Source organism: Tachypleus tridentatus, chromosome 12 (genome assembly GCF_004210375.1).
Source record: "Tachypleus tridentatus isolate NWPU-2018 chromosome 12, ASM421037v1, whole genome shotgun sequence".
In the NCBI taxonomy this organism is placed as follows: domain Eukaryota; kingdom Metazoa; phylum Arthropoda; class Merostomata; order Xiphosura; family Limulidae; genus Tachypleus; species Tachypleus tridentatus.
In genome coordinates this window covers 63,977,586-63,986,080 of record NC_134836.1, presented here as the reverse complement: position 1 = coordinate 63,986,080, position 8,495 = coordinate 63,977,586, and the positions used below count along the sequence as shown (strand labels likewise).

Genomic DNA, 8,495 nt, shown 5'->3' with positions numbered 1-8,495 from the left:
CACGACACAGCACAAATAATCTCTGGTGTAAGTAAAATTAAATAAAAACTTTATATATGAATATATAATGCAAATAGTCAAATTGAATGATTTTTTAAAACTAGTGTAAATTATAGTCGTAACTTTATTTTGAAACGAAAGTTAGCTTTAAACTGCTATTATAAAAAAAAAAATATTGAAAAACGTACCGAATATAATTCTTAAATTTCTTATAGGCAGAATATTTCAAAGTGTATATAGCGCCTTATGGATAATATAGTATGAAAATAACTAAAAAACAAGAAATACCACGTTTTAGAAACATGAAATTTATTCATTTATCCCAAACAGATCTATCATAAGTTAATTATAAATTTTTTATAGCATTGAAGTATTATAGCTTTGTGTGGATTTAAAACTAAGTGTTCTGCGTGTAATATACGAAGTTTCTACTGTTTTACAAAATGTATTCGAAGATATTAACAACATTTTTATGGTTACAAAATTACATATTTTTATGTGTTTGCAAAAAAGTGGAAATATCGAGTTATCGATGCCCGTATTAACACATCAAGATTTGTAGTAAACGGGCATTTCGTTCGTTTCTTAATTAATTAAGTCTTTATTGAAGATTAAAACATACAAAATGCTTTTAAAATTCAGATATCGTAAAATTATGAAATATAATCTGAAGAGTAAGTAACTTATTGTGCCATCGCAAAACATTTCACACTTTCGAAACGAGGCAAAACTATCATTAAATCGAGGTATCGTACAGAAGTTGGATTTCGCATTTTAATACTAAATGTTGTATTTAAGTATTGACACCTCTTGTACACCTATTTCTGCAGTCACGCCAATCCCAGCAACATAAATATGAAGCACCAGGACAATCATTGTCAGAGTTACAGGTTGAGCCTGGAAGAATTCCGTTGGGACAAGGGTCTACAAAGAAATATGGCCAAGGCGGACATTTCCATGCTAGGTAGATGAAGAAAATATGTAAACGTTATTAGTATTTCTCGTAATGCTAGGCGAGACTAATAAAATCTGAAGTTGGAAGAAAGTCGGGTATATACAAATATACTGAAATTTTAATACCAATAGACTGTCATAAGTTTACAATAAAAGTAATAACATTTAGTGTATCAAAATATAAATTGACTAAACAAAGAAATGTTTAAATGAAAAAATGTGATTACCTGGTTTTCTGCTAATCACACCGGTGAACAGAACAACAAGTAATACAAGTACCAAAGACTTCATTATAGCAGATTACAACACCTATAACATAAAACAAACAAGAAATATTATACAACTGACTTCAAACATGCAATTTGTTTTAAGTAAAATACAGAATTATTTCACTTATTAGATATCAAATAGTCTGGTGAGGGTGAATCGCATGTGCTGGGATGTTATTTTGACAATCACGCTACCAAGCTCTTTCACACTGTTATTATAAAAACTTATTTCTTGATATTTCCAGATAAACTCCCTAACTGAGGATATTATTAATTTATTACCAGATTACCTGGGGACTAGCAAAATAAAAGCTACAAAACTGAGTCATATAGAAAAACAAACATATCGCCAGTAAACATTGAAATGTAAATTACAAAATGTTTCGCATTTTAAATTTTTTTCAGACATTAACTTTTAATGAAAGTGTACGGCTTTTGTCAGTTCTTTGTTGGGTATAGTGATAAAATTCAAATTATCAAAAATATACAAAATTAATATTATCAATGAGCAAAACCAATGTATCTATGAATTCACTTTATATCACCGACAGTGAGCAATTAATACAGTAAAAAGTACGAAACTCGTCAATATCAAATCTACATAACTAAATATACATAAATTTATATGTTAATCCAGAACAAACTTTTCATAAAGGCTAAGGAGCTACTGTCATGGTCGACTATCAAACGCACGTTGTTAATCAAATTACTTACGTCTTAAGTCACATTTTATTTCAATTTGAGAATTATCTTGATCAAATTCGTCAAAGTCACAAACGTTACTTTACGATAAATCATAAAATGAAACACGTCTTGCTTTACATTTAAAACATTTCCATTGTTTTTTTCAATCCATACAAAGTGCTAAAACTTTTGTACTTTGAATTAAAACATTTAATATACTTTAACCGATAAAGGATGTAATTCTACTTTTCACCTTGTAAGGTTTATCACCTGTAACTTTCGACGAGGAAATTTCACACAAGTCCCAATCTGCAGCCATCTGCATTTAACAAATTGCAACGAACATTATAAGAAGCTAATTTACATGTGAATACCTCATAAACACTAGAACTGCTCCTAGATATCATAAATTAAACTTCATACACTCAAATAAACTATGATTCTTAGAATGCAGCATTTGTGTAAATGACATTGAAAATGTCACACGTAAATACATAACAAAAAAGTTTTCTTTTTGATAAAATTCACCTACTATGAAGTATTAAATCAATCATTCTTCTTTCTGGTATTTTTCTTTGTGACTTCATTCACCTTCTAGACGTCCACGAAGAATCTTGTTGATTTACCCTCTTCTTCACAAGCACAATAGGCGTTTCCTAAGGACTAGTACTCAGTTCTACCAGTCCTTGTTCCTTAATAGTTTCTATTTCTTGAACCCTTAGCCTGTTTTGAAAGTGGAAATGTTTTGATCGGGCAAGTGTTTCTACTACAAATTTGACTAAGTCTTTTTTTCCTCTGTACTCTGTTCTGAAACTTTGTTCTGGATATTTCTTTCTGTTGAACAAGGCAGATACCAATGCTTGATTGTGCTTAATGCTCTCAACTGTAAGGTTATTTGAAATAAAGCTAGCCTTTCTTTTCTTTTATGGAAAGGGCAGAAATAGTAAGAGTTTGGTGCGTACTATTACATATATTCACCCTGGAAATGATTTGGAACTAAACCAATTATGGCACCTTTTCATCAGTCTATTGGTTTCTTGATCAGAAGATAATTTTGAACTGGCCAGATAAATTCAATTTTATTGTTATAAATACTTTATATATCTCTAGTATATATATATATCTAGTAACTTACTTAGATATTATTGTGTCTTTCTTTCATTCCTTTTCCTCAACTGATGATCCTCTTTTAATTATATTGTTTTCGCGCGAAACTACTCAAAGACTATTTGCACTAGTCATCCTCAATTTAGGACTGATTGATTAGTGGGAAGGTAGTAACTGTCTCCACTTCAAGAACACTTCTAAGAAGTAACCATGTACTGTAAAGAGTTTATTATCCACGTTTAAAATAAAATCTAATGAGAGTGCTGTTCAGTCTAGTTACTCGAGATCCCATTCCAAGTAAGCACAGTGAGAATGTTAGCATCTATTAGATGAAAGTTCTGAATATTGGAATAATTCTAATAGTGCATCTATGTATAGTATAGCATTTGTAGTATTATATAAGTGTCAGTGTGATCATTACCAGTAAACTCTGAAAAGTTCTATATACTATCATCTTCGAGTGCAAAAATGGAGTTAGGTTTGGTCCTGGCATCACATCACCGTCACTTATTGAACGCCTCGTGTAATTGATAAAACTGTATTCCTAATTTGAAAGAAAATTCACCTCCTGTTAACCACACTTTGGGACTCATGGCTGCTCTGCAACAATTTTGTGTTTTACTGGCTTCTAACAGGCATATGTCTATTTTTTACCAAGTCACAGAAGTATCCAAATGTCTTTGTTAGGATGTGGAATGTTTTACAGTTATAGCATCTGTTATTCAAAACTCTTAAAACAAAGTGTGTTTCCTTCATTCTAATGTAGCACTGTATATATTCCTATCAAAAGAACACAAAATACTCATCCCTCCAGTTGCATAGCAAAATGTATGTAGAGAAAGAATGCTAAGTTTCGATACTTGTGGTAGGTAGAGCACAGATAGCCCATGTTGTTATTAAATAACTGGCCCAGGATGGCCAGGTGGCTGGGACGCTTGACTAATAATCTGAAAGTTGCGGATTCGAATCCCCGTCACCCCAAATATTCTTGCACTTTCTGCCGTGGGCGCGTTATGAAGTGACGGTCAATCCCATTATTCGTTGATAAAAAGTAGCCAAACTATTGACGGTGGATGGTAATGATTAGCTACCTTTCCTCTAGACGTACGCTACTAAATTAGGAACGGCTAGGGCAGATAGCCCTCGTGTAGCTTTGTGCGAAATTTAGAACAAACAAACAAACAATCAAGATTATTTCCTTTTGGAACTATGGCAGTCATACATACATAGACACGCACCTGCACATGTCTGGTATTGGACGACTTTGCTGTCTCATTCAGCCAGTTTCACCATGGCTTATTACAATCCCAAGATGTGACCCTTCCTTCACTCTTCCGAAGAAGGCTGATGATCCCAACTTGTGATGGATCCACTCATTACTCTTGTTGTCCCTAAATATTATATTATATTAAATTGGTATTGTGTGACTTAAAGCTTGTTCAAGTTGTGTTTTAATTCATTCTTATTAGCCTCTTCTTTATTACAAATATTTTATTTTTCCAGAGAATATAGGCTGTGTATCATACCCATCTTTAAGTTGAATGGGTGGCTTGACTTAAGGCTATAATTATATTATATTACTTCTTCATTCGTATTTTGAATTTTTTGCAAAGCTACGCGAGTGCTAATTGCGCTACACATCTATAATTTTGAAATGATAGACTAGAGAAAGAGTAGCAATTTAACAACATCCACTTCCAACTTTTAGGTTACTAACGAAAAGCGAGGTTCACTGACACATTATAGTGCTCTCAAGAAATCTTTGGTGTCGGCTTTCGATACCGCCATCTCCAAGTTGCAAGTCGAGTACTCGTTCAGGTTATGTTAGTCTTATACAATGCTGCGTTAGGAATCTAGTTAAGTATGCATTAGCTACTTAATGTTTGAAGTAAGACAATTTGTAGCTGTATATTATACAAATGCCTCACTCAGTATCGAATATTAAACCAATGAGAGCAAAGATCGTGCCTTCTGAGCGCATGTAAGGTGTACTGGCGCTTAATAAACTGTTAATATAACACTAAAATACACAAATCATGGTCAGATACAGGTTCACAAAGCTATAAACTCATTCTGACAGTTTTATACATTTATTTCAAAGACAACCTTTAAAATTTTAATATGTCGTAGATTTACCATTTCTTGAAAAATTTTACAAGGAGAGTTATTCAGCTTAAAATTCAATTTAAAACTCAACTTCTTCCCAGTATATACTACAGATTATACAGTCAATAAAAGCCTTCATCAACCATGTTGAAGAAGAAATTAATAATCATATTTAATAGAGTCTATCTACAAGTTCACCTTTAATATGTAGCTAGAACTCTGCTGAGAATAAAAAGTCTTAAAGATCGAACCAAATTCTCTCAAATATCATATGTCATTTAAGAACTCTGCTATCCAATGAGTGATGACGCAAGCATTGTCTCTTCTTTCAAAGACTGGCGGATCGTTTATAAAACCATACACGTCCTAGGTTCAAAGGCAGTTCAAACACTTTTGACATACTCAAGTGAAAGTGATTTAAACCCATTCACCCTTACGTTCAAAGTAATCGGCAAAGCTGTAAATGAAGCTACGATACATCTGGCGGAGATGCTTCTGAGGTTAATATAAAACAATTAATAAAGTGCTACTTAGCTTCTTCTCAATTTTTTAGGTATTTTAGTTTAATTTAAACATTCACACTCTACTGTGTAATTTTAACTTCTACATCTGGCCAAAAGCTTATTTGAACTATTTATTTGAAAGCTATACTGTAGTTATTTGAGTTTTGTTATTTTACTTGATAATATGCTACTAGTTAGTTAGTTATCACCATTAGATTTCATCTAGGAACATAGTGCCGCAATCGCTTGCGGATTATTCAACAGGTATTTAAATGAGTAGGTTGTTAGCCCACTGCACCGAGCAGTCCCTAATTTAGCAGTGAAAGACGAGAGGGAAGGCAGCTAGTCATCACCACCCACCGCCAACTCTTGGGCTACTCTTTTATCAACGAATAGTGGGATTGACCGTCACATTATAACGCCCCCCACGGCTGGGAGGGCGAGCATGTTTGACGCGACGCGGGCGCGAATCCGCGAATTAAGAGTCGCACGCATTACTCGCTTGGCTATGCCAGGCCTAATATGCTACTAGCAATGTTTTAATTGCTTTACATTTGAAGTGCTGATATTCATATTTTAAGATGTTTACTAAGCCGTAATATGTTATTTGTTTTCTAATAGTTTTCAGACTACAGTGTTCTTGTCTTGAAATCTAGTAATATCGTATTTTGTTGCATCCATTTGTTCAATTATACCTTGGTAACTTTATCTTTTTTATGCATAATGACATAGATTAAGAGTGTAATAATACTTGGTTATGACTACGAGCTAGCTTAATTTTTTTGCTAGCTTAATTAGGCAATCTGAAATTAGTTGTATTTTCGTATGTCTTTTGACATAACTTACTGGCGTGTAACACGGTAGGCGATGTACGATGCGTATCACTCGATTTTGTAGCATTTGTAGTAATAAGGATTGGTTTCTGTTAGTGTTGCATGTCACCATAACTCCGTATTATATTAAAGGTCTTATAAATGTTTAATAAATGTATAATGTGGTTTGGGGTCTGCATTCATGGGTATGGTGACTAATCTTGCAGAGGTACGAAATTCTGGTTTAGACTTTCTTTCTGATGATTTTGAAGTGAGAATTCCATGTAAGTTTTTGTTTTATTGTTATTATTCCAAGGAATTTAGCGGTTTTGGAGAAAGAGATGGGAGTGTTATAAAGGTTAAGTTTAGCTAGTTTTACGCGTTTTAATCTCTTGTTTAATCTGCGGTGTAGGATTATAGCTTGTGTTTTGGAGGGGTTAAGAGTGGTTTTCCATTTATTGCATTGTTGAGTAATGTTGTCTGTCGTTTCTTGTATTTTCTTGGCTATTAGTGGAGAGTCCCATGAAGTGCTTCATAATGTGATGTCGTCGGCGTATTGTGATGGATGAGTGAATGGTGTAGACGGCTGTGGTAGGTCATTGACAAAGAGTGTATAGAATAGTGGACTAAGAACTGATCCCTGTGGTACACCTGCATTAAAGGTGAATGGATTGGATAAGTTAGAGTTGATTCTGACTTTAGCTCTCGATTTTCTATAAAGTTGGAAATCCATCTGATAAACATTGGAGATACTTTGAACTTCATAAATTTGTATTTTATTCCGTAGTGCCAGACAATGTCAAACGCTTTTACCTAAAACTTCCTGATACACTGGGCTTTTATATGACCTTTGTCCATGGTCTTTTCTGTTGTCCTTGCTCGACAGCAGGATACACAGACGCCAAACTCTCCTACTTAGCATCATTCGTATCCCAATGTCTAATTGGTACGTAGACAACACCTAATTCTAGTAGTACAAAATAGGGGTCGAGACCTATACAGTTGGGCTATTGCCTCTACTTTTATTATCTTTTCGCAGGTACTTCCTTCTTCTTACACATCGGATAACTGTATTATTTAAAATTGAAAATGAATTTGTGTTTTTATTTCTCTTATCATATAAAACACTTGGCAAACTAACTTAAGATATCTAATGAATCTGATGTATTATCTGTGAATTTAATGTGCTTCTGACAACTACACTTATTAATTATTATTTAAACTTAATCAAAGTACAATATTCTTGCAATGCGCTTTTGGAAAATGCTAAGTAAAACGGTATACATTTTTAAAACCCAACATGAAATTATGTTTTCTCTCTCTCGCCATAGTGTAGTGTACATAAAGCTAAAGATCTAGGAAAAGGGTCGGTCAGAAGAGCTAACTGTTAAGCAAGTACAACCATTAATAAAGTTATTACGAGCCAGTCCAAAGGGTCACGAGAAATTAACTGAGGAGATGAAATTATAAATAGATCACAAGGGCTGACTGGTAGGCTCACGTTAATGCGTAAGGAAGAGAAGATTAACTGATTAAATTTATGGGGTCAGTTTAGTGTGAAAAGGGAACATTTTGAAATGAATTGTTTCTATTTGAATAGCGTATGAGAAGGCTTATTTGCTTTGGTTGTTAATTCAACTGGCAAGATAATTTTAAACTAGGGTTAGACAGTGGAGAGTGCCAGAATAATGAAGAAGATATAAGATGCAGAGAGCCCTAGGGATTTAGTGTATAAAGTGTATTTAGTGTATAGATATAAAGGCAATTTTAATGGTAGGGTAAGTTGTCATAAAAGTAATCCTAAAAGCATAAAAAATAAAACGGATCAATGAAGAACAGGTAGGAACAGATGATTTTGATATAATAATAATAACTGACATGTAGACATTTATAATGAAAGTAATTTGTTAAAATACATAATTATAGGTTGTATGGTAGACGAGGAAGGAGTGTTTTTATATGTAAAATGTCAGTTACAGCTTGTTCAAATTAAATTATCAAAGCTAACAACAGTGAGGTTGAGTCAATCTCGTTTTATTTCAAAGGAAAATGGTTTTGTT

The 8,495-nt window shown here is 33.4% G+C and overlaps 1 long non-coding RNA gene across 1 annotated transcript; it reads right to left on the bottom strand.

Moving 5' to 3' along the window:
• Positions 1–581: 581 nt before the first annotated feature.
• LOC143233421 (uncharacterized) lies at positions 582–2,270 on the bottom strand. Its single transcript, XR_013018137.1, has 3 exons — positions 2,161–2,270; positions 1,182–1,263; positions 582–960 (listed from the first exon to the last, which is right to left on the bottom strand). It is a non-coding gene; the product is annotated as an uncharacterized LOC143233421 (long non-coding RNA).
• Between the last annotated feature and the right edge of the window lie 6,225 nt (positions 2,271–8,495).